Here is a 25,117-nt window from a genome sequence, read left to right on the forward strand (position 1 = left end):
TAAATTTTGCAAAAGCTGGTTTGGTTGTTAAAGAACATCTTCATAAATACTGAAGCTGATGCTGTTAGCTTTTTTAAAAGAAGAAAATATCTTTTTGAACAAGGTTACTAATGCTATGTAGGTGACAAAATTGTAAAATCCATCTTCTGTGCATACTCTGTTCTGAAAAAATGCTACTTTTTAATCTTTGTTGATAAAAATAGTGAAAAAGTGGACAAGTGACACTGTAGTTAAAAAAAAAAAAAAAAGGCTCCCTGAAATCTCCCTGAAATGGTCTGTTTTATAAGTTTCCCATTTCCACTCATTTCCACTGATGGGAATTTATATAATATAAATCTAAGTTAAAATGAATTTCTTGTGTTTTTCTGGAAATAATACCACACAGAAATCCTTTCTTGTTTCCCTCTCCCACACTCAGATATTTTTGCATAGATTTCAGATTTCAGTTACAAATGCATCAAGTAAACACAGCAGTGAAAAAATGAGCTTGATTTAATCACACTTAAATATAGCTTTTCCTCTTAATGTTTCTACGATAAGCAACCATTATTTTCCAGATGGGATGTTCCAATATAAAGAAATACAAGAAAAAACTTCCTATCTGTATATTTCTAGAATATACTAAACTAGCTTGAGTTTCTAAGATTACCTATTGTGTGAGATCAATTTTCTGTTTATTTATCTGCAATATAGACTGTTGTATTGAAAAAAAGAGAAAGAGCAAGCTTTATATGTGTCAAGGGGGTATGCAAAAGTGGTTACTGCCTCACAGCATTTGGACAGTGCAGGGATAGAGAAGAAAAGGCAGAAGTTTAAAAGCTACCAGTTCCGGGAAACACACTAGAGCAGAGGTCAAAGATGAACTTTTGTTGTAAGCCTCTAAAAAACCCCCCAAATGTTCTAAAAATGGCAGCCAGATCTCATTAGGAAACAATTATCCGTCTGACTCAGACAGCTTCATAAGGGAAAGGTCACAGACTAGCCTACTCTCTGACCACCATAAAATGATAAGATTCTCTTATTTTTCAAAATTCCAGTTAAAATATTATCAGTTACAAAATATGATCTCTAATTACATTAGTCTTCATCCAGAACACTCAAAATCATTATGCCTTCAACTATCATTAACATAGCATTTTATATCAAAAATGAAATTTAAATAGTTTTATCGTAAGTCTTCCGGATTTTAAGATTTTGTTTCCAGAAATGTATGCTGGATTTTTTCATTCAGCCCATGCTCCTGAGGTTCTCAGCAGCACCCATTAGTGCTGGGAACTTCCTGCTGATTTAGACCTCAAATTAAATTAAGAATTGTAGTAATAAGAATGTATGCAATAAATAATAAGAATCTGTAAACCCTATTGCTAGTTGGAAGAAAATAGACTCATTTAAATCTCTTATAGAAAATGGATATTTAGACTGTAAAGAACTGATTTTCTTTAATGTAGGAAGGAGAAGGAATGTGCTTTTTTAGCTTAATAAAGCTAAGAATAGTAAGGTGAAAGTATAATTACATTTGTTTAGAGTTCTTTTGTGTGGTGCATTTTGACTTTAATGTACTGTGTAAACATTCAGAAGTTAGAGGTACTAAATGATAAGCTAAAAAGTAGAGTCAACTCATCTATTCCATTCCATTTGTTTTGTTACCCAAGATTCAGCACTATTTTATCCAGTAAAATATTTTTCTAGATGCATATGCATTGCATATTTTAGCAATATTTTGTGTGAAGAAATTCCAAAATAAATACTTTTGCACTGGTTAATATGTATGTTTATGGCATACATGTTAATGTAACTTGTCTAATATGATAAGAACAGGTATTCCTTTTTTAATCATTAGAAGAAAGAAAGCAGATCAAATACTTAAGTTGTTCTGTAATTACAAGTAATCTAATTTCTTAGGTTATTCAGAAAGAACTGTTTAGAGTACAGGAAAGCAGGTTTTAAGATTACAATGAACAGATGCAATTCTGTTCCAGCTCTGAAGTCTATACAGTAGTAGTTCCGTGTACCACTTGTAGAAAATGCTGTAAGGAATAACATTATTATGCTATGGCACTATCACAGATTTCAAAGAGATACTAGAATATTTTTCTTGCTCTATTAAAATACTAAAAGTTGACTTACAAATATATTTTAATATATATTGACTTCTCTTAGCCTTCAATTCAGGAAGGACTGGAGTACTAAGCTAAACAGGTTATCATCACTTTTATCGCTCTTGTGTCTTTATGTGCTGAGAACTATTTTTTTCCTAAACCACTTTTATGTTTTATTAATTGCTGTCATTGTATAGATTCCACTTACCTACACCAATGATGCTGCACTTAGTCTTCAAGAAAAATAAGAGACTTTTGCAGAAGCTTAGAAATTAAGCAAAACACAGTAAAGGGGGATACCATTAATTACAAGGATTATTGACCACATTTTAACCATATTCCATGTGAACACTGCTTACATGTGGAACTAATTGGACAAACAAATGAAAACCTCAAATGAATTTTTAGCATGGTCAAAGTTCTCCTTCATCCCAGTCTTGTGTCTTCTTTGATCTTTGGAATATCCTTAATATTACAAGCATATTTTGTTGTTTTTGAGGAGGAAAAGACTTTGTGGAAAGCCTTCATAAAAAGTAAGGTTAAATAAGCAAGTAGTCAATCAGATAAGCAGGATAGTTTGCATATAATTCAAATGGACTGAACTAAGGTAGCTCAACAGTTTTCTTGAGTTCATAGAATTCTTAGGCACTTGGATTTTTTTTCAGAAGGAGAATGTGAATTAAACAAAAATCAAACTGGTAAACATATTTTTACAGCTCTGTCTCTTTTTTATAGTACACCTACATGTTGCTTGCTAACTTAAGTTACTAACATTATTGGTGTGGCAATTTATTGAAAGAAATCTCTATTGCATGTACATGTACTAGATAATTTCAGAAATATATTTTGAACTTATTTTAACTTGATAGCTAACAATAATAGCTTATAAAATTCCCACTGAATTTTGGTCATGGCAGTTATAACACTATATAAGCATTCGGATCTGAAAATCTTCCATTTTTAAATCACTTATATCTTTAAAATAACTAAGGCTTTTCTCCCAGTGTTCAAATGTAATTTTCCAAGCAGAGAGCTTTTAATAACTGAACTGAAAACAAAAAAGGACCGGCACTAAGGCATGTTTAGACCAAAACACTATACAGAATTGTCAGACAAATATGTAGGGTAATTTAAGATTCAGTGTTAATACCATATATAACAATAGTTTGGAAAAGAAGAAAGGAAGGTTCATGCCAACAGTTTATCCAGTCATGCAAAATCAGTCTCCCCATGAAAATAGTTCAATAATTAGCATAATGAGGCAAGACTCTGAAAGTATATGTGCTGTATCAGAAAATTTGGCAAAAAGACTTGGCTAGAGCAGCAGAATGCACACTTTCTTCTTTACAGGCTCAGTCTATGAAGCCAAATCTGTCTGTGAAAAAAGGCACTTTCCCAATCCTCCAAAACAGGCAGGCTTTATGCAAATAGAATTGTAACTGGGATGAGAAGAGCAGCCTCCCGATTCTAAAGCTGAAGGAAGATAGCCCTGTCACTGGGAAATCACAGCAATTCCTACGAAATGTTAATCGCGTTGCTGGAATTGAGCCGGCAGCCCCGTGCGGGCTGTGGGGCAGCATGTGAGTCAGCGCCACTGAACATTCAGAACTGCTGGCGTCACGAGGTAAGGAAGGCAACAGGCATTTCATACCCACTCATAGCCCCTGCGATGGGGTTTGCACTTTGACCCTGCTTGAGACTTCAGCTGCCACACAGCACACAAGTGACATTTATTCTTGTTGTTAGCCTACAACCCAGGGGGAGTGATGATGTTTGACAGTTACTCTGCTAGAGCCCAGCATATGCAGCAATAGGCTAACGGCAATAGGATGATTTGCATATCTACAAAATCCCTCCTAGGAGTAAGGGTATTTTTAAGGCAGTCTAGATATTGTATATTTCTGACTTCAAGCCACTGTGAATTTCATATAGGCAAATCATAAACACCAGGAAAAAATAATGGAATAATACAATATAAACTTGAATTTAAATACCTGGAAATGGATTTCAATGGAAGGAGGGAGTCCTTACTTCGTACTACTGGGAGATAGCTATTAACCATCAGTATGGCTCTGCTTTCCCTCATCTTCATGGTCTGCCTGTGCTTTGCTGTAAATGCAAGTTGTGCTAATAAGCTAAATGATCCAGCAATGCAGTACTAAAGAGCTCAGCTAAGATGGATTATTATTATTATTTTATTTCACTAGCTAGCATAGATGTTCTTTTTCGATATGACGAATACAGGGAGCACAGATCCAGTCCTACAAACATCTTCAAAGTGTTTTTTCCACAGCTTATATTCTTAACATAGGAATTTCAAGCAAACCCATCTACAGTCAGGTCATTTTCTCTCCTCCCCTCTCCAGAGCTGTGCTATGTATTCCTGACAACTTCTGCACACAGCCACTGTTGTACTCAGAAATCAGTGTCTAGAGCTGAGATGAAGCACTCTGTGACCAGGTCAGGCCACAGAGCCTTTTAAGAAGTCACTGGAGGGACACATGGCCAAAGCTCCTTCCACATCATTCATTGATCTTTAATCCGACACATGACCAAACCTTTCATAGTCTCCACCACATGCTGAGTACTCATTCGGCCATATGATAGGGGACAGTGGGATTCGGTCTCAACAAGAGGTACACAAGTAGTCACATGGCAGAATATGTTCCCCCCAAACACATCAGGCCACCAGGAGGGTACCCTGTCATATGATGTCAACATATGTCCATTTGCTGTGTTCTGGGGGCCAGGAGGGGAGCAGTGTAGTTGAGGCCCTTGCTAGCCTTGATGACTCTGTCACAGCACAGAAATGCTGCCAGCCTGCGAGGGAAGCGTGTGGGAAGGAGCAGGATGGAGGCCAGATCCTACGGTGTCCCCATATCCACTCAAAGACATGCATCATCTGCAGTGCATCACTTGCTCCGACAGGTCAGCAACATCTAAAGCCTCAGAGAGGCCACTCTGTTGCTCCATCCTTGACATATCCTAAAAAATACAGAGGCTGCAAGTGTATTTGGGAATACTGTAAGGAAGAAAGACACAGGCTTGTTGGGAAAGGTGGTGAAGGGGAAGCAACAGGGGAGGACAGTCCCTACTGCAAGAGAAGCTAGGGAAAAGTTGATGGTTGTATTCTTGTTGGAGATCAGCTAAAGACTCAGTTGAGTTCTGGATTTCTTTGCCAAAGATATATTTTAAACATAGGGTTTGTCTGTGACTTCTTCTCTCCCTTACACAGTTCCTTATTTTGGCCTGCCTTCATCTAGTACTGCTTGTGTGTAAAACAATCTTTCATGTAGAGAGGTCATAAATGTCAGAAAAGAGTTTATAATAGAAATTCTGAGACTTGCTTAAGTGCCCAAGGCAGGGAACTGCTCTGCAAGACTGTATTTGCACAGCCCTTTGTAAGAACCCTATCCCATTAAAACTCTTGTTTATAGAAGTTCCACCTGTTCTGGCTCTCGATGGCCTCTAGGACGTCAGCAGAGCTGTTGATCAGAACAAACCACTGCTTCTAATGCCTTTAAGCAGAAGAGTTCAGTGTGGCAGCACTGTGTATTTAAGTACCAGGACATCTGCTCTTTCACAGAACAAGTTATTTTAATTATGAAGGTATTCATAATGTCATGGGAGCTATTAAAAATAAAGACATGTCAGGAGTATAACTTTCAAACAGCCTCACAACTGAAATGTGATTGTATCTGCACAATCAAGGTGGCTTTTTCAAACAGAAGCACCTCTACCATCAGAGGTGGGGTTTTTTTAGTAAGTAGATATGCAGTTTAAAATCTAAATGTTTCACAGTTTCAGGCAGTTTAATCTAACTTAGTTTTTGGGTGGCCTGCTGTTATCAAAATCTCTCAATCTTGTTTCAGAGTGAAAGGATAATCTTGTTACTTCACTGATCTGGGATTTAGAAGCTCTGAACCCTGCATCCCAGTCTGCCATAGACCATTTGCAACATCGGAAAACAGTAATCCCTGCAGTTTTAGACTGCACACAATCTGGGACAGGGAACCTCCCTTATTTAGTATTTGTAGCACAGCAGAACTCAATATGCCATTGTAATAGAAATAATAAAAACTGTAGTGTAACAGCTAACCTGTCAAAGCTGTTGAACTCCTCTTGATCATGTGCCAATATCTGATGAAACACTGCAGGAAACATGACTGACAGAAACAGCTTGGTTCCCCAGCATGGGCTTAAGCTGCAGCAGCAAATCAAGTCCAGCCATAGCTTCTGTCAGTGGTGCTGTCTGGTGGCCACAGTGATGTGACCAGCAGAGTGTGCCTGGCCTCAGGGGACAGGAATAGCAGTATCTTTAGTTTTTGGAACATCAGAGGAGCAAGTCATGCAGAATTGCTGGCTGACATCAAAGTTCCCGTGCTGCTTCCCTCCTCGCTTCTGAAGGCCACAGACAAACCACAAACTGCATACACCTAGCAGAGAAACAAGAAGAGATAAATCAAACAAAAAGGCAGTTCAGCTTGATAAATCGGGTAAGTTTCCATACTTGCAGGCTGACAACATCTAACCATTATGATAATAGCTTACCAGCAGAACTGCAAAATATTATCATTCACTTTTTCTTCAGCCATTCAAAACTCGCAAGCCTGCCACAGCCCTTGCATGGAGTTTGGCATTCCACCTCGCTTGCAAAAAGCTTTTAATACTGCACTTCATTGCTCAGGGGTGGTTAAGGGCACAACATGGCTGTGTTTTGCTGTTTTCTTCCATGTAAGCCAGTCTCAGGTATACGAGGAAAGATATTTTGCCAGTTTACCCTGCCAAAAAGAACAGGTGGTTGCACAGCTTTCTCTAAAAGGTATAAAAAGCCACACATCCAAGGAGGCAAGAAGGAAATAAATACAATTCTATGGGGACAAATTCAAGGGCAGAAGCAGCTCAGGTGAACGTTTTTGTCATCAGCACAATACCGCTCCAAGGCCTTATTACTGAAATCACAAATGAAGGCAAATACAAACATGGGAATCATATTTCAGTCAGACAGAAGCTATAGGGGGGCAGACCAGGATCTCACTGATTTGTGATTAGTCTTAATAGAATTTATTGGTTTGTTTCTTAAAGTGAACTTAAACATTACTGTCAATATAAAGAAATGGTTCTCTGAAGTGCTGACCCAAAGCATTTGCACCATACACTAAGAATAGTCCTACCTTCTCCCATCCCCCCAACCCCAGAAGCTTTTCCTCGTCAGTAACACAAATCCTTTTTTGCTTTTCACATTATTCTCCACTCCCTCCTGCTTCACCATGATTTTCCTTCAGTCTCATCTTTACTTCTGTTTAATGAGCTCTGTTTTCAAATCCAAGGATTTAGAATTGTCAGATTATTAAATATTCTGCACATAAATAATTTTAAGCATCAGACAAACCAGATCAACCATCCATTTCCCCGACCCAATAGTCTACAAGCTTGTTTTGTTAGATTCCATATCTTCAGAGAGTAATTGTTTGCCTGCTTGCAGAATACAACTGAAAATTAACATATCACATATGATATAACATTATAACATACATATATTATTGTATATTCAGAACAGCTTTTCCTTCAGTTTTTCAGTTTCAGATCACTGTTTTTCCTGTATAACCCAATTAAGATAAACATCCTTAACCCTACTATTTCTTAATGTAGTCATTTTTAAGCATGTTATCCCTGGCTTGCCATAGACTCCAGGTCCAAAAGCTCTGCTAAATTTCTCGGTGAGGGAAATTTGGGTGACAGCCATCTTTCTGCCAGGACGTAAAATAACATCATAAGCTCTTATTTAGCCTGCTTGTTTTCCAGCTGCAAGAAACTTTCTGAGTTTTCAGGAGATGGAACGTCAGGCTCTGCAGCTGGACTGCTCAGATGCACAGGAGCCTTTTTATTTTTGCAATTGCGGAGATTTAAAAAGAATCAATTTTCCCATGTTTCTCTTTCCAGAAAACTTTAAAGCACTGTGACCGCGACAAGTGAGGGAGAAACCTCCTCTGCTTTATTCCAACTCCTATACAGCTGGAATATCTGTCAGTCAGACATGTCCTGTCTGACAAAGCAGTTGGTAGCTAATGTGCAACTACACAGAAAAAACAGGAGTAACATGATGGCCCTTTGATCCAGTGTATAAGAACATTTATAAAATAATAAAAAGTGGAAGGAGGGCAAGGAGATGGCAGAAGGTATCCTAGCCTGAAACCCTTGTCTCCCCATCCACACACTATCAGACTTTGGTGTTTAATCGCAAGGCTTGTTTCACTAAGCGAAGGAAGTCCTGTTCCAAGCACAGCAGGCTGGCTCTGCAGAAGAGCCATCCTCCAAGACAGAGCAGGACTTGCCCTGTCCCAGGACAGGGGCTGGCTGAAATTAGTAAACATGGAATTTGTCAGTAAAACAAAAAGAACTCTATATAAAGGTTATTATTGACAATCCTTTCGCTTTCTCCTGCTCCCAAGCTTGCTAGCCAGCAAGGCTGCCTTTTTTTTTTCTTTTTTCTTTTTTTTTGTTTTCTAGAAAAGGTAGACCCACCAGCCAAGTTTCATCCCTTGCTAATATATTAAGGGCTTTGCTGGGCAGAGGACAGGATAGGTCATAAAGTCTTGTGGTTTCTCTTAGCATGGAAAAGCCCTATAAAATTAAATCAATCTTTCTTTTCCTGAATGTCCTTAAGGAAGGTATAATATTCCCAAATATTAACTGTCAATTATTTCAGATATCTGGAATTAGGAAACTAATGCTGTATCATAAAAGAAAGACCAAAATTAAAAGGAAATAAATAAAATGGATGCAAATATTTAAGCTCCTAAATTCTGACTTAAATAATTAAGTGGCCTGATTTTCAAAATTGATGAGATCCAGTTCCTCTGTAAATTCTCAGGCACCATATATATTTTTTATCTACCACTTATATAGTATTATTTATTTCTTTTAAATAAACAGGGTTTGTATGATCTTACTGTAGCTATCAGACTTGCTCAAGAATGAAATTTAATATTAATGCCCAAATTTAATAAACTTTAATTAAACACAGAGATGTATTAAGCACTTCCTTTTAAAAATGTATCAGTATTAATCACACATAAAAATGAATACCTTAATATTTCTAAAAACCTGGGAAAGAAATCTATGTTATATAATCCTTTGGAACCTTATTTCTTTATTTCATATTTTTAATACATCTTATACAGCTAGTCAAATGTTTTACTGTCGCTGGTGGTGCGCTCTTGTTTGCCTGAAGCTCAGGTGAGCAGAAAGCAGGATACCTTATCAGCTTCTCTTGGTCACAACTCCCCTAAAATCACTTCAGAAGTTGAATTCCAGAACGCAGAAAGGTCAAAAGAACGTGGGCTCGGCCAGCGAGCGAATAACGTGTCACGACAATCTCCGTTCACTTCTGCTTCATAAAGAAAATGTAAGCAATTCATTTTTACAATATTTGAAAAAAGACACAGTTACGTACTACAAGTTTAAATATCTAGGAAGCTTCCGCGGCTGATGGCAGCCTACAGAAGTTTAACACTGACTAGAGGTCAATGACATAAAACATTGCAAACGCAGCCTGTTTACAATTTCAGACACGCTCGAAGCATTGGTGGTGGTGGTTTTTCTCCTTTCAAAGCTCGCCTAGCAGACAAGGCCCGCGAGCCAGGAAGTGGCAGCGCTGCCGCTCCAGCCCAAGAAGCTGCAGCAAGAAATAGCTGCTGAGTCAGACCGAGTTTCCCCCGAGGGCTCTGGCCGCAGCCCAGCCTTTAGAAGACCTGCCAGCTCACCTAGGCGTAAAATCGAGGCTTTAAAAAGGCCTATACAGCTCATGAAGAGGGAACCTCATCTTTAGGATAGATTTCTGATGTTTTAAGTGAGCTCTGTGGCAAGGAAATCTCTTGAGTCTTATAAAATCTGTAGGTGCTGATGGCATAATATCTTTCCACCCTCAGCCACCACTGACGCAGCCAAGGGCTCCGAGCAGCTCTGCTGAATGCTGCTGTACCTGCTCCCGTTGCCATGGAAATGGACATTGGCAAAAGTAGGAGAGGAGCTTTAAAGTAATTACCAATATAATTAGCATTTTTACCCCTTGGGAGCATTGGCTTCCCCCAAACCCCCCAAATAGTGAAACCGGCCAATTCAGACTCATCAATATAGCAGTTAGTGTCTAAAGAGGCATGAGCCGACATGATCAATGCGGGAATGCCACAAGAAAGGAAGCATTGTTGGAGCTGCGAAGCGCTGGATTCCTGTGGCCTTCTTTACTTATTACTAATAAGAAACTCTCCTCCTTTGCTTGAGTCACTGTTGCAGTTTCACCCTTAATTAATTCAGAGCCGAGAGAGAGGGCATAAACGTGGAGTGGAGCTCCCAGCGATGGCTCAATAAAGTTTGCAGAAGGAACGGAAGAGGGGGAGGGGAAAGATGTCATTACAGCAGCAAATCTCAAGATAATAGGAAGAAACCTAAACAGGCTGTCCAGCAGCCATTCGGGGAAACCTAAGTACCAGGGGTTTGCTTATTACACTGCAACTGTCTGAATGAAATGCTTCAGATGATGAAATCCTAGTCCGAATAGCACTGCACAGCCATTACACATTATGAATCTTTCATCCAGGCAGGAAGTGCATCAGTTAGTACATTTTGATCTGCATTGGTTTCTGCAACGTTTCAAAAGCTATCAAAGGTCCCTCACATTTCCCAGCAACCTCCCCTTTACCTATATAGGATTTGAAAGGGAATTTTAATTTCTGATACATAATTTCACACTTTGCTAAAAACACAGTAGCCTGCTTGTATTCAGGTTGGATGTGGCACTCACCTTCAGTGACCAGTAAAGTGTTTGTCCTCATAATCATTACTGCTTTTAAAAACGTTAACATTTGGCTGGATACAGCCAGAAAGGTAAGTGCTATAATTATTCAGCAGAAAGTAGATGCATTTCAGAAAGTCAGGGCAAGTTGTGCATAGTTTTGTAGTAGAGCTCTTCATTTACTAGTGGATTTTAACAGTCTCTAAATACATATTGAAACATGCAATGAAGAACCCATAGATATTAATTTCCCCTGTTCAGCTACTCTTTCAGAGCCTCATGAGATCTTAGCAACTGTGGGCTACACATGCGCAGGGCAAGACAACAGAGCTGAGCTCCAGGCAGAGCTATCTGAACCTATGCTGTGTTCCTGGAGATGTCTTGTGTAAGTGCACAGTCCTACTTGCTACCGCGTAAATGCCCTCCTACCCGTTGTCTTTGGAGTGTCTTGCTACTTCAGGGTTGTCACACAGCCTAGCCACTGCACAGCAGAGCAAATAAAGCTTCTTTGTACCTCCCCCCATCAGGAGGTAACAAGGCTCAGCAGCACTAGGTGGCTTTTCACTTTACCAGACAATTTTTTTTTACTTTAAGCTATGTATTGTTGTACTGCTGTTTCTCGTGCATCTGGATTTTCAGGACTCTTTAAGATAATTTTCTAAGGGAGCTAGAACATTGCCTCCGTTACTTACTCAGTGCAGGAGTTTCTCTTAGAGGCACTGAAATCCAAAGGGTTCATTTTACTCATTATTGTTGTTATTCTTTGTAGAAATACAGTTGAAAGGAAAGATTATATCATCCAGATGCATTTGTCATAGTCTGTCTCCCTATCTACCACTGTTAAGTGTTTTCAAAAGACTGCGAGGGTTAGGCTAAGTTCTTCCATTCAGGGCAAAACATCGCCGTGGGTGGAACACTTCTCTGCTTTCATGATGACGACACACCTAACAGGCTGGACAGCTTCCTTCCAATAGGGAGCCCTTGAGACATTTGCACACTTGAGATGTACACATTTTATCATAGCTAGTTTCGGAGAAGGCTGAGGGTTTTTTCCCCACAAAGGTAGGTAGTGCAAGAGTGGTGAAGACCTCCAAGCAGAGGGTGCTGGAGGGAACTGTCATGCCCCATGACTCCAGAAGGAGTTACTGTAGATCCTGGGGACTGTTTTGCTCTTACACTCAGCTTGAACAATCTCTAAAGGACTGTATCTGCAATGTACGCTCTGAGAAGCTTCCAAGATTCCTGGGCTTTGTAACTGCTACCCTGAGCCTTCCTGAACACTTCTCCTTCCCCAGAAAAATAGGACAGTCAAAGTGCTCAGTAACGGCTTTACTTTCTTCAAAGTCTACTGCCAAATTTCTTCAATAACATCACTCATTTAAAAAAGTTAAACACATACTAAAAACATGCACTGATTTTTGCGTTAACCAAGTAACTGTCTTTGGCAGTAAGAGGGTCACGGTTGGTAGAGAGGTTGCTGCAAACATGGTGTATTTTGTAGGCCAGCAGAGCTACGCCAGACTGAGTTCCAAGGCAAGCACTCAAAGAGCTAGGAGGTGCTATAATTAGGGTACATAAGGTTAGGAGGTGCATAATTACATTCAACCATAATTACACCCACTGGTGCATCTGCTTTATGATATAGTCTTCAATTACATGACCACCTCCTTTCTTCTTTTCCCTATGGGATCTTTGCCTGTGTCAGGACTGTCCTCAGGGCACAGTGCTGCAGAATTTCCCAAGTTGCCATTAAACATGTTGTTTAGGACACTGGAAAGAGCAGTAGCATTTGCATTGCACTCTGTCCAGGACAATAGCCTTTGTGTGAAATCAGGCTGGCAATAGAGAAGTCTGAGGCATGACAAGTCTTAAGGTTCACCACTTAAAATGTTCTCATGCAGATTTGCAAAAATTTACAGATTTGCATGTCTGGCTTGCATATTATTAAAGCCTGTACATATTATAAACCTCTGCTGATATGCAGTATCTTTATGAGCTGCTTTCTGAACTACAGGATAGAAAGCCACTTACCGGAACTGAAATTTTTTACACAAAAGGCCTTATTTCTGAATAAAATTTTCATTGACTTAAACAGGAGAACGATCATGTCTCTGGTACCTCTACTGTCCCAGCAAAGCACTGTTCAGTTCAGCCAAGCCATCTGCAAGAGTTGCACTTACCTTATTTTTCAATTCATACCACAAATATACACACACAGCATGACAGACTGAAAAGCTATTACTGTTGCTTACACAGAAAAAATGAGCCATTTTTTCAGATACCTGGAAAATCTTTGTGTGTATACTGTACAGCAGAATGGAGCACTCATCTTTTACAGACACCCACATGTCAGCACCATGAAGTAACAATATTTATATTGTGAGCAGCTAATAACAATCTTTCATAATTGCTTCTCATTAACATCTCCATACTTTTGAAGCATGGTAGAATCATACTTTCAGTGATACTTCTGAAATAACTAATGAATGGCAATACAGAAATGTAGTTATTGATAATCTTAGGCTGTTTGTCTGAAGCAAGCGTAAATAATCTATATAGCAATTACACTGGTGATACTAAAACACAGTCCCAAATGACAAGCTAACCTAAGTCTGATTTTTAAAAAGGCACCATTAAATTAAAAAACTCTTTATCATGTAACACTGGACAACTACTAAATCATGGGATTGGTCTATAGTATAAGTGTACTTGAAAATTCAAGAAGATTAAGTTAACTGGGTGAAGGACGTGAAGATCTTGGTTTGGTTTACATGACAGTATAAGTATTTGGTTTCTGAAATCTGAAGAAATGAAAAAACAAATTTAAAACATGCATCTGTCTATCAAACAGATATGCTGTACACAAAAGGAGGTACAGACTTACTAAAGAAGTCCAAACAAGAAGAGATGACAGATTTCAGAATTAATTGGTTTTTAATTTGCTATGACTAACTTGGAAACCATTCTATAAAATAATTCAGTGAGGATACTTGCCTCCCTGCAGTAGACCACTTGGCATGGCCTTCTTATGCAGTACCACAAATTCCATCAATAAAATCTTAGCAAGATTATTGGCAGCAGGAATGGAACTATTTCTACCCTCATTTAATCACACTGGACAACACAGATCTGTCATGACTCACTGCCCCTGGAACAACTGGAGAAGGTTATCTGATATATTACATTACACCCGGATAAATAAGATTAAAGATCTTATTATATATCTGGAAACAAAACAAGTGTTTTAGTAAAGCGGTATTCCCTTCCTCTGCTCTCCCACAGCAATACATATTTTTAACCTCAATCTCATACTTATATCCTGTTCATAAACACACAAAACTAGACATTTTGTTACTAATATCTCATTTACTCTAGTTCATACTACTGGTGGCATCTTTTCATGCTTCCACTTTTAAAAGTTAAACATCATGCTGCAGTCATAAAATCACAGTCAATCAGATTTTACTATCAAGGAAGGATTATCTCACCTCTAAAGCTGCAGATTACATTCACCTTACTGTTTACTCCTATAATTACTACCCACTCAAGTGTCACCCTGCTTTTAGTTTCAACACATCTTGCGATGAAGCACACACTGTGATCATTTGGGAAGCTGCTTTCCTGCCCTTGGCATTAAATATGATGCTCCCTTCTTAGTGTGTGACATCTACATTTGCATCTGTCAGCCTGACAGCCTTTTATCCACATCTCCAAGTACTGCACACAGACAAGAAGCCACATGGATATCTACCATACAAATTTCTTGCAGCAGCAGCCTGGTCAGTAATTGCTCTCACCAATAATTGTCAACTCTGACTTTGTGGGTTTGTTTCTGGGAGACAGTTTTTGCTTCTTCATTCAATCCTGAGCATAGAGTTGTTTGAAATAATTGTCTTGATAGTTTTCTTAACTGAGAAACGGTATCTAGAGATCTTTTAGGTTTTTGTTTTACAGCACCAGCCACAGTGCAGGATTCCAAGGCCAATTGAGAACCTGGAGATAGTACTAACACATATCAGTTAAATAATATGGTTGCTAAAGTAAATCTAGCCCTATACAAAACACAATATATTCTCTTTTTAAAGTTAACCACTAAGTTACCTTAGCAGATTCTTAAATATTTGATTACCCTCACAGTTCATATATTCTGTCAATGCAAGCTGACTAGACAGCTCGGATAACATAGCTCCACTGCCTTTCAGTACAGCTGTGTCACTGAATCTCAGGTGGAGATCATCCCAAACAATAGCCACCTGAAAACACATCTAATACATATTTAATTAAACCTTAACACTAAGTTTGACCATTCTTTTTATGGTCTTCTGCTTTTTATGAAAATGAGTATTTCTGTGAGCATTTCAATTAAAATTTTAATAATTTTCTCCACTAAGATTTCAGTGAAAAGTCTTAGGGAATTTTTCAACAGGTCCTACAGCTGACTGAATTCTAAACAAAACAAAAACATTAGATGAAATAAAAATGCCATAAAAATCATTCTGTTGAGCTGAAATACAGAGCTTCAATTAAAAATATATGCCAAAATAAAAAATGTTAAAACATTTTAACCAGTACCAACTCTGACTGCCAAACCATACCAAGGAACTCTTTCCCCTACCTGCTCTTACAAATTATATTCTTACACCTACAAGTTACTGTCTACATGCAGTAAATTACAGGCTGGGCTTGTAGACCTGCCTGCAATTTATGTTGCCCAATACTTTCTATTATAATAACCTGTTTTCAATTGCTTTTAAATTTGCCAAACCGTAACTGTTTGATCTGAAATTCTCCATGCCAGATATATTTCCCAGGCTGGTTTTGAAGAAATGAGAAAAATCCAGCTGAATTATTCTGGATGCTTCTGAAATCAAAGCAAGTTATTATTTTATTTCAATAATTAAATATATTTAGTACCCATGTTTTAGAGCAAAGATCTGAAATCTGGCAGAGTGACTTTTGTTTTGAAAATGTCCTTTTTGCTGTTCTCATGAAAATACACCTACATTTATCCAGATTATATGCCTCTGAAAACATGCAGTTCACACATCTTCAGTAGCGACTTGCTGCAATTATATACCTGAAAGTGTCTGAAATCCCTTGAAATGCTTGAGCCTCCCACAGCTCTCAAGTTGGCTCAACTGCAAATGAGCCATTTCTCCCAAGTAACTGTGTTCCCTCCAGGCCACAACCACAGGGTTGAAGCCGGGCAGCCTATAATAACAGCTGCTAACCAGTTCAGGCTACAGCAAGATCAGCCAGCAGAACCAAGAAGGTGCAGCTTGTCCCTCCTGCGCCCTCAGTGACCCATCTCCTGGCAACAGACACGGTGGCGGGAGGGAGCTACCTGATTCACATGCAGAGGGAAGAAGCTGCAAGGGAACTGACCGAACAATTTTTCTAGATCTTAAATCTAAAACACAAGTAGATTGTGAGCTACAGTAAGTTGTTGTACATAAATCAGTGTTGTAGAAAAGATTATCCAGATAGTATCTCATTATTTCCTTCATGTTCTCAATGGACTGTGCATGTATAATTAAAAACAAAATGTACTTTGTGCCCTGTGTTTCATAATGTAACTTAATCATCATGTCCTTGTGAAATGTATTTGAAACAGATATTATTTCTTTCCATGCCAGGGACATTTTTTTCCAAAACTGTTGATGTTTTATTCCCTTTGTGTGGGGGTCACCGGCAACAGCACCAGCACCTAAGATCTGTGGAACTAATAGCATTAGTGTCTGTAATGCCCAGCCTAAAGGGCCCCAACTTTCTTAGCCCAGGCTCATCAGCCTCTATTATAAGAAAATTCAGTGCCAGAAGCAACATTAATGAATTACAAGGCTTAGAAATTAAGGTTCTTTAATCAGCAAAGGATTTGCTCAAGGGCTTGTTGAGTAGGGGTGGACTCCAACACATGTTGGTGTGTGTGCTGAATCAGGCAGAGAGTATGCAAAGTAAATCATGCTTTTCATAGCAATTCCTTTTTGGCCATTTCAGTCAACAAATTATATTAGTCACCATCAAAGAATCTGAAATATTGCTGTTTGCCCATACAAAAATTACCCTGAAGTTTTATATGCCTCTGTGTTTAATAGATACTAAATACTGACCATTAATTTTTTATTTTTAATTATATAATATTTGATGCATTCATATTTGTGACTTGTGGTGGAGAGTTATGGCTATACAATTCTTTCAGCAAAGGGCAGTTTTACTATCGCTACCAGTCTCTCCCTATTCAATTATAGATCTCCTGCATTCCTTCCACACATCTTCCACTTTTCTGTCTGAAAATCATTCCCCCTTTTCAAAATTAAATCGTTCAGAGCACTGGAACACAGGTTCTCTAAAGAAAATGGGGATGCTACAACCCCCAATATGTATGGCACAAGGAGGTAGGCATTCTTGCTTACATTTGCAACTCTGAGAGACTCATTGCTTGACGCTTCTCAAAATATTCACTTTCTCCAGGTCTCATTTTTCTTACATATAAAAAGGGATACTGTTATGCATTTTGTAAAATGCTTTAAGATAAAAAATTGTCAGTAAGAGGGAGATTAAAATTTTTATATAGTGTCAGGCAAGTTACCATAGCTTAATTTTCCAGCTCCTTTAACAGCCACTGTCATTGAGCTCAACAGTTACTCATTCTCTGAAAATCATCTTTACTTAAATAAGTAATCTTGGGCTCTGTATTTTAACATAAATTTTAAAATTGTAGCCATAAAATGCTGTTAATAAAATACAGCTTACACATATAGGAGTTATACTTTGGGCTTGAGGAAAAATCAACTGGTTATTTAGACCACCCTCTCCCTTTACTGCCAGCAGAATGAACACAGTACTTACAAACATCAAACATTTCAAGGTGGAAGCAGCCACAGCACAGGTAAAGAAGCTCCACAGAGGCAAAACTGTTATCAGAGCACAAGGCACTGCCAGTACCAGTGAGATGACATGGAGGGAACAGTAACGTTCATGCTCAACCTGCATTTGTAGTTTAAGATTCAGATTCCTTAATGACAATCTGATTACAAGTGAATTCAGAAATATTACTTTAAACTACTCTCCATTCTGAAGGCTCTTTTAGATGTCTTGAAGACATAAGAAAGGACTCTCATACTTTTTAAAGGTGTGCTGTTGCTTACACTAAGATGTCAATTGCAAGTCATGTACAGAAACAGTTTTCAAACACAGGATGAACCATTTAAGAATTCTTAGCCATAACTCATAATATTATCCAGTTATTGAAAAAACCATGTACAACATCCAAATCTAATTGAAAGTCAAGAATAAAATGATACTCTGTCATACTTTCTTTTAAAACAAAGCAATTCATTTTCATTAAATCTATATAAGAAAAGTCTTTTATTTTCTTAGAGATCTTGTTGATTTGTATCCCTGACATACAGCAGTGTTTTACAAATAAAGTCATTATTTTTTGTGTGTAACAAAACACACAACCTCCCTCAGACAAAGTTTTTCCTTTGAAGATAACTAGCCTAAATCAAAAGACAGAAAAAGCCAATATAAAATGTGTAATGCCTCAAAATTAAGTATCATGATACCAGTTAGATGCTGAGCTTCTGGGATAAAATCCTGAGTGAGACTAGAGGTAATGACGGAGAAATTTATGTTCCTACATGTAAAATTTTCGTTCTGAAAACTCCCATTCTGCTGCTGCCTGAAATTTCATACGTCCCTTATTTTTTTTATGTTAAAGTCTAACTATTTATCATGATGCTTCTGAACAAACCCCAAAGTGCTTTTTTTTTTAAATGAAGTCAGCAATATCTTTACACTTTTGATGCAGCTTTCCCTTTTAATGAAATGAATGTATCACATAATTAAATGACAGGAATATTATATCAGCACCTGAAACATCTTTGGTTATCTTGAGGAAATCATCTAGAGTATCACTTTTGCCATGGATGTTGGCCAGCAATAATAATAAGAAAGTTTCAATATCAATTTTTAATATTTTAGGAACTTTCTTGATAACTAAACAGCTTCTATTCCAATAGAAACATTATGGATTTATTTGCCAAATCATTCTGCAGTGGCATAATAAGTCATACCTGTGTAGCTTGCAAAACAGAACTGAGATCACATTAATCAAGTATCTGCATGAGGCACAATCTCCATTCTTGAAGACTTCCCCAGCCCAGAAAGCATCTGAAGAGGCTTGAGTTGGCTCTTTTCCTCTCTTCCTTTTCAGACGGGCAGTCTCAATCCCTGCTGACCACCAAAGAAAAAAAATTGAAAACAGAGCTACTCTGTCACCTATTCAGGATTAGCTATCACCCTATCAGCTTTGAACACCAACAAGAGATAGAATCCCTTCTGCTGCAGAACAAATCTGTCTCTTGGAGCCTAGTTAGATATCTTCTAATTTCTGGGTGCTCAGGAAGACAATATACGATACAGCAAAGGTAATCGCCATCAGTCCAACCTGGGCAAGGCCTGGTTTTATTAATGTTTCATGCAGTATCTGGTTTTATAAAACCGATTGTATTTCAGATCTTCTGCCAGATTTTCGCTGCAACTTATTTTGGAGGTTGGGCCATGGCTGGCTGTTAGCAAATAAAGGGTTTAGTAAAAGAAAAGGGAGAAATATAAATTACTCGATTCTTTGCCAAGTGCATTCTCCTAAGTTAAAAGCATATGTTTCAGATAATGCATTGACTGAATTTCTGAAGAGACCAGCACTTTAATGGAGAAGAAAGGAGAGGGAGAGGGAGAAGACCAGTTTTTGGCCTGGTAGTGACTGAAATCAGAAAGTATTAGCTCTGCAGAAAGACATCATCTGTTAAAGCCTAACTAAAGTCTGGAAATCAGAAGAGGACAACTCAATGAAGAAAACACAACTAACCTTGGTTAAAAAGACTATTTGTAACAATAACTTGGGAATATTACTTACCACCTTCTACTTCTACAGAGAAAAATACTGCCTTCTGCAACAAAAACACAAAGCATGAAGTTACCCTTTATTACGTGAAAAACATTTGTCTGCTCAGCTTGCTTATAAAAGTTAACAGGTCTCACAATTATGCATTTAAAGGAAAACATCTCAGGTTTAAAATTTCCCTTAATTTAGAAGTAAGCTCTACATTTGCTTTTACTTTCAGTAAGTGCCTTAAAAGGCTAGAACTCCTCAGCAGTGAATTACATCGGATAGTTTTACACTGCTGTCCTACAGAAAAATGCAACAATTTTTTTTGCTAAGGTAAGATTTATGGAATTGTAGAGTTTTAAAGGGAAAAGGCCTGTGAGATCAAACTGATCTGCACTTCATTGGCCACTTCATTTCACCCAGTTATTGTAGATAAAGTCCAATAAGTTATGTTTGGCGAAAGCATATCTTCTGGTGGGGCTTTCACATGTCTTGATTTGAAGACATCAAAAGCTGACAACTCTAGCATTTTTCTGAGCAGTTTGTTGCAATGGTTAATCTCATTCACTATTAAAAATGATATTTCCTTTTCTCTTTGCATTGACTGGTCTCAGCCTCCAGCTGACATTCTCCTACTAAAGAACTTTTTAATATATAATGACAACACCTAGAGACTATAATTAAGTCATCACAGAATCTTCTTTTTTTTGCTAAGCTGAATAGATAAAGCTTTTTAAGTCTCTCTTTGAATGTTGTTTTCTCCAGCTCTCAATAAATTCTGGGGCTCTGGATCAAACAGAAGGTTGATCTAAACAGTATCCTATCTCCAACAGCAGCTAAAAGCAGATGCCTAAGATGAGTACACAAATAGGGCCAGCATATGTGATATTTCCTTCTATACTCTTCTGATCACCCTTTACTTTTTGGGGACTTCCTGAATAGGGGGTATTTAGTTACCCTCCATGGATTTCTTTTCCAAGACTGGAACTTGTTGAGTCTTATTCTGAAAACATGTAAACTTAGAGCATCCACAGCAGCCTTGGTAAGGATTTCCACAGCTTAACTATATGCTACATACAGAGCCACCTATGAACTCCTAACTACCTTCACTTAAAAATATGAACACCAAAACCACATGCAATTGCTGTACCCATTTTACCACTGCTATACACAGAAGTTGTATCAATAACCTGCTTTTATGCAATACTCTTGCACTCATCCATCATGAGATTGTTTTAACCATTTTTCCCATAGCCTCATAACAATTCACATCAAACTGACTACTATAACCAGCCTTTAGTTACTTTCAAAAGTCTGTACTTTTTGGAATACAGTCCACCAAGCTGTAGTCATGGCCTATATTTTTAGTTACCAGATGTATAACTTTTGTTACAGAAATTTTTAGATTTAATGCCTCAAGCTCTCAAACAATATAGAGAAATCTATGTGACTGCTTTTCTGGGTTATTTGCAAATTTTATCACTGGTGATGTTGCATTACTTTCAGATCTTTGAGTAAAGTATTGAATTCTGCCAGGTCTTCTACTGATCCCTGAGGAACTTAGATCACTGTAGACCGTGTAGACCCTGTTCAATGATAATTTTACACCAGCAAGTACTCTCTGAGAACAGTTAGCTAGTTCTTAATCTGTTAAATGTATTCTCTATTGATACCATATAGTGTTATTTTGAAAGAAAACATAGAGCACTAAGTCAAATGGCCCTTACATCAGCCTTTCTACAATCACCTTTGTCAGGCTTGTAATGACCATAAATGATTAAATCAGACTTGTCTGCCAAAACTCGTTTTCCGTAAAACTACTTACACTGAATTAATTATGCTCATCATTTAATTCTTTAGTAGCAGAACAATATTTATTTTCTCACTGGTTTGCTGAAGACTGATTTCAGTCTCTCTGACCAATAGTCACCTACTTGCCCTTTCTGAACAATGGAACTCATTAGCGCTGTTCTACTACAGTGGCATATACCTGGTAACCCAAAATTAACAGCAGTGGGGAGGAAAAAAAACCCCTACCAATTCTTGTAGGTTTGTAGAGTGCAAGTTATCCAATCCTACTCATTTAAAAATGTTTATTCTTAGTAGATATTGCTTAATATCCTCCTCACTTCATAATGGACTGGAAAGTACCCGACTGTTCTCATATGATATGATTACATCATGCTGCTTCTTTCTAAATGCAGAAGAGAAACAGTAAATGAAAAAATGTCTTTTTTGTCATTAACAATATTAGCATCTCCCTCTACTACAGGGTCTGTAAGACAAATGGGATTTCCTTGATTCTTGTATTAATTTCTGCATCTTATTGACCATAAAACTTTCATTCTCAGTTTTTTTCTTGATGCCCTTACCTTTATCATCTTTTAACACTTTACAATTCTTCATTTTATATCTATTTCCTACTCCTGACTCTCCATTTCTGTTTCATTTATTTCTAAAAGCTATTTTACTGATAAACAGATTGGTTCTTAGGCAGAACTGTTCTCTTTTTAAGTTGTGAAATTGTGGGTTTTTTTGGACAATTAATTTCTGAAGTCCTACCACTTCTCATTCACATTTTTTCTTCCAATTAATTTACTCATTGGCCTCCTTAGCAATGATATATTTAGCCCTTTTAATCCATTGGCAGTACAGTGTGAGCAAGTATTGTTTGAGTCTGTTCTGTTAATCAATACTGAACAAAATTAGGTCATGAGTATTGGTTTCTAGGCAACCACCAACTTCCAATCCAGTAATTAATTCATCTTTATCTATCCTAATCAGGTCTAAAATAGATTATTTGTTGCTTGGTGCCATTTCTTTTCTATCATCTATACTTTTTACAATTGGCAATGATGATTAGGTATATAGGACTGCCAGCCCCATAAATCAGAATTGCCCCGTAACATCACATTTTTTCTTTCCACAATGGGAAAATATTATTTAACATATATTCATGGAGCAAATGATGGTGAAATAAGAAATAATATACAGATGCCAGGAAGAAGCAGAAGTATTCAAGCAATATGCTGTGCATAATCTCATGTTCCTTGGCATGTTAATGAAAAGATAAGGATCTATATCTATCCAGAGATAAATATGAGCATGTGTTGTTTTTGATTTGTAAAATAATAAAAAGCATTCAGTAGCTTTTCATAAATCAATATGCACGGAGCTACTGTCTTTTTTCCTGCTATTTTTAACCCTGACACTCACCTCAACCCTTCTACAACCATTGTGAAAATACCCCACTCCAATTTCATCCTTCCACCTACTGCTTTCCTCCCTTTTCCTTTGACATGAGCTACCACATAACCTTACTCCTGACATCTAACCTCTCTAATCCCTCCAGTAATTGGTTCAGTCCTCCACACCTCCAGACACACAACTCCCACTCACCACATCTCCAGCTGCCAGCTCTATCCTTACCACTCCCTGTGCAACCAGCTCTGGAAAAACCCCTCCAGGAATCTCCATTTAACTCAACTACTACCCACCATTTCTAAATGCATTTGGAAATGGTTTCATTTTTCAGAGGGGAAGCAGAGATCTTGACCTTGTGATTCACTTCTTCTTGCAGTAATTTTACTTCTCCCATACCAAATGACTGTAAACATTAGAATTATTTGCTGCCTGATGATCTATTAAAACAGGGTTACAATTGTGTGACAAACAAGATCAGCAGTTGGTTGACCCCGATTACTGATTAAAAAGAGTAAGGTTTGGGTTCCCCCCCAACACACACACACAAAGTGCATGCTATATTACACTCTAATACACAACAGAACTATGCACAGGAAAACTAACTGTAACAGCATTAGAAGCTCAAGTGTCAGAGTAAATATTCCATTTGATCTCTACAGACGTGGACTCTAAACCTTACAGTTGCCTTTATTGAGTCAGCATATTAACTGAGAGTCTCCAAGGCTCAGAGAAGTTCAAGACTTTCTTCAGTTACAACAAAATTTAAACCTTTCCTTCAGCCTTTTTACCATTCAGGTTTGGTCATATGGCTTGCAAGCAATCCAGAGGCAGCCTATGCGTTGGACCTACATTGGATGACCAGCAGCAGAGACTGCTGAGGCCGTTGTTAGAGAATATCGGACTGAAGCTGTCTAGAATTAATTGCTTAGCATAACTTGCTTAGCATTAGTAGCTAAATTTGCTGAAGCCTTAGGCCTCAAGCTGTGAATTATTACCTAGATAAGTAAAAGGGGGCCCCAGAGCCGGCTCAAGCTGGAGGGATAAAGAAGTTACACGGACAGCAGGAGTACCCAACCTTGAAGATAAGAAAAGCAGCAGCCTGCCTAGGGACAATGAAGGGGCCCAATGAAGAAGGGGAAGACCCCAGACCTAACTATTACTATTGGTCCAAACTGTCGCTTAAGGGGTGGGGAATTTAGATTGTAAGGGTATAATTGCCCAGGGATTTCTTTGTTTGGGGTCCCTCTTCGGAGGCACCCAGCTCGAGCTGTAATTACCACACGCATATCATTAAATTTTATTTCTCTCCAATCTGACTTCAAACTTCTGCCTCAGCAGGAACCTAGGGTCGGACTGCTATGGAGGCCGGCGAGCCTGATTTTCCATAACAGCCATCATCTAGCCTTCTCATGACCCAGTTGCATGCCCAACCCATTCTATCTTCTGCAGTGGAGCAGCAGAATGCCTGGAAAGCCATTAACCACTTTCCGAGTTACCCCTCTGTTGAGTCTCCAATTTTATCTGTTTCCTTTCATTTGAAGCTTTGTTGTGAAGTCAGCCAAAGTCCAGTTTGAGTTTCTGGTGCAGGAAAAAATTAATCCTAAATACAATGAAATTATAAAGAAATAATACATTACTAACTCGAGACGGCAACAGTTTGCTACAGATTAAGATTACAAATTAAAACAACTTTTTCATTTCTTTATTACAGTGAACATAAAGTTGAGCTGGAATAAAAAGAAGTTTTAAAGTTTTGAATTTGAATTGAAGCATGGGTTTAAAAACTCTGAAATAGGCTGCTTTTGCCAGGTACCTACCTTTTGGCATGTCTGAATGAATATGATTTTTCCTGTGCAGTGTCAAGGCAATTAGCTCTTGTTTCTAAAACATAAGATTATGATCACGTTTCCCTATTTTCTTGGGGGATTTTATTTCACAGCCTTGGAGCAGTGTCAGAATAAGCTTGTTTCCTATATAGACAAGCTTCATGCCTACAATGGAAAGTTTCACTGCAAGAACAGAAAAGATGTCTTTATCCAGGTTATCTTTTTCATTACAAGATCAGGTCTTTGCAATAAGAAATGAGAACTTGAAGTTGATTCATAGCCTCCAAGAAGCTGATATAAA

At 38.0% G+C, this 25,117-nt stretch overlaps 1 long non-coding RNA gene across 3 annotated transcripts; it reads right to left on the reverse strand.

Annotated features, from left to right (window-relative positions):
- Positions 1–4,297: 4,297 nt before the first annotated feature.
- Positions 4,298–19,126, reverse strand: LOC136995273 (uncharacterized). 3 transcript variants are annotated; one of them, XR_010886818.1, is made up of 4 exons: positions 18,972–19,126; positions 6,651–6,880; positions 6,199–6,535; positions 4,298–5,084 (listed from the first exon to the last, which is right to left on the reverse strand). It is a non-coding gene; the product is annotated as an uncharacterized lncRNA (long non-coding RNA). The 3 variants fall into 3 exon arrangements; XR_010886819.1 differs by lacking the exon at positions 6,651–6,880; XR_010886817.1 differs by having other exon boundaries at positions 6,199–6,880.
- Between the last annotated feature and the right edge of the window lie 5,991 nt (positions 19,127–25,117).

The sequence above is a fragment of the Apteryx mantelli genome, chromosome Z (genome assembly GCF_036417845.1).
Source record: "Apteryx mantelli isolate bAptMan1 chromosome Z, bAptMan1.hap1, whole genome shotgun sequence".
Taxonomy (NCBI): domain Eukaryota; kingdom Metazoa; phylum Chordata; class Aves; order Apterygiformes; family Apterygidae; genus Apteryx; species Apteryx mantelli.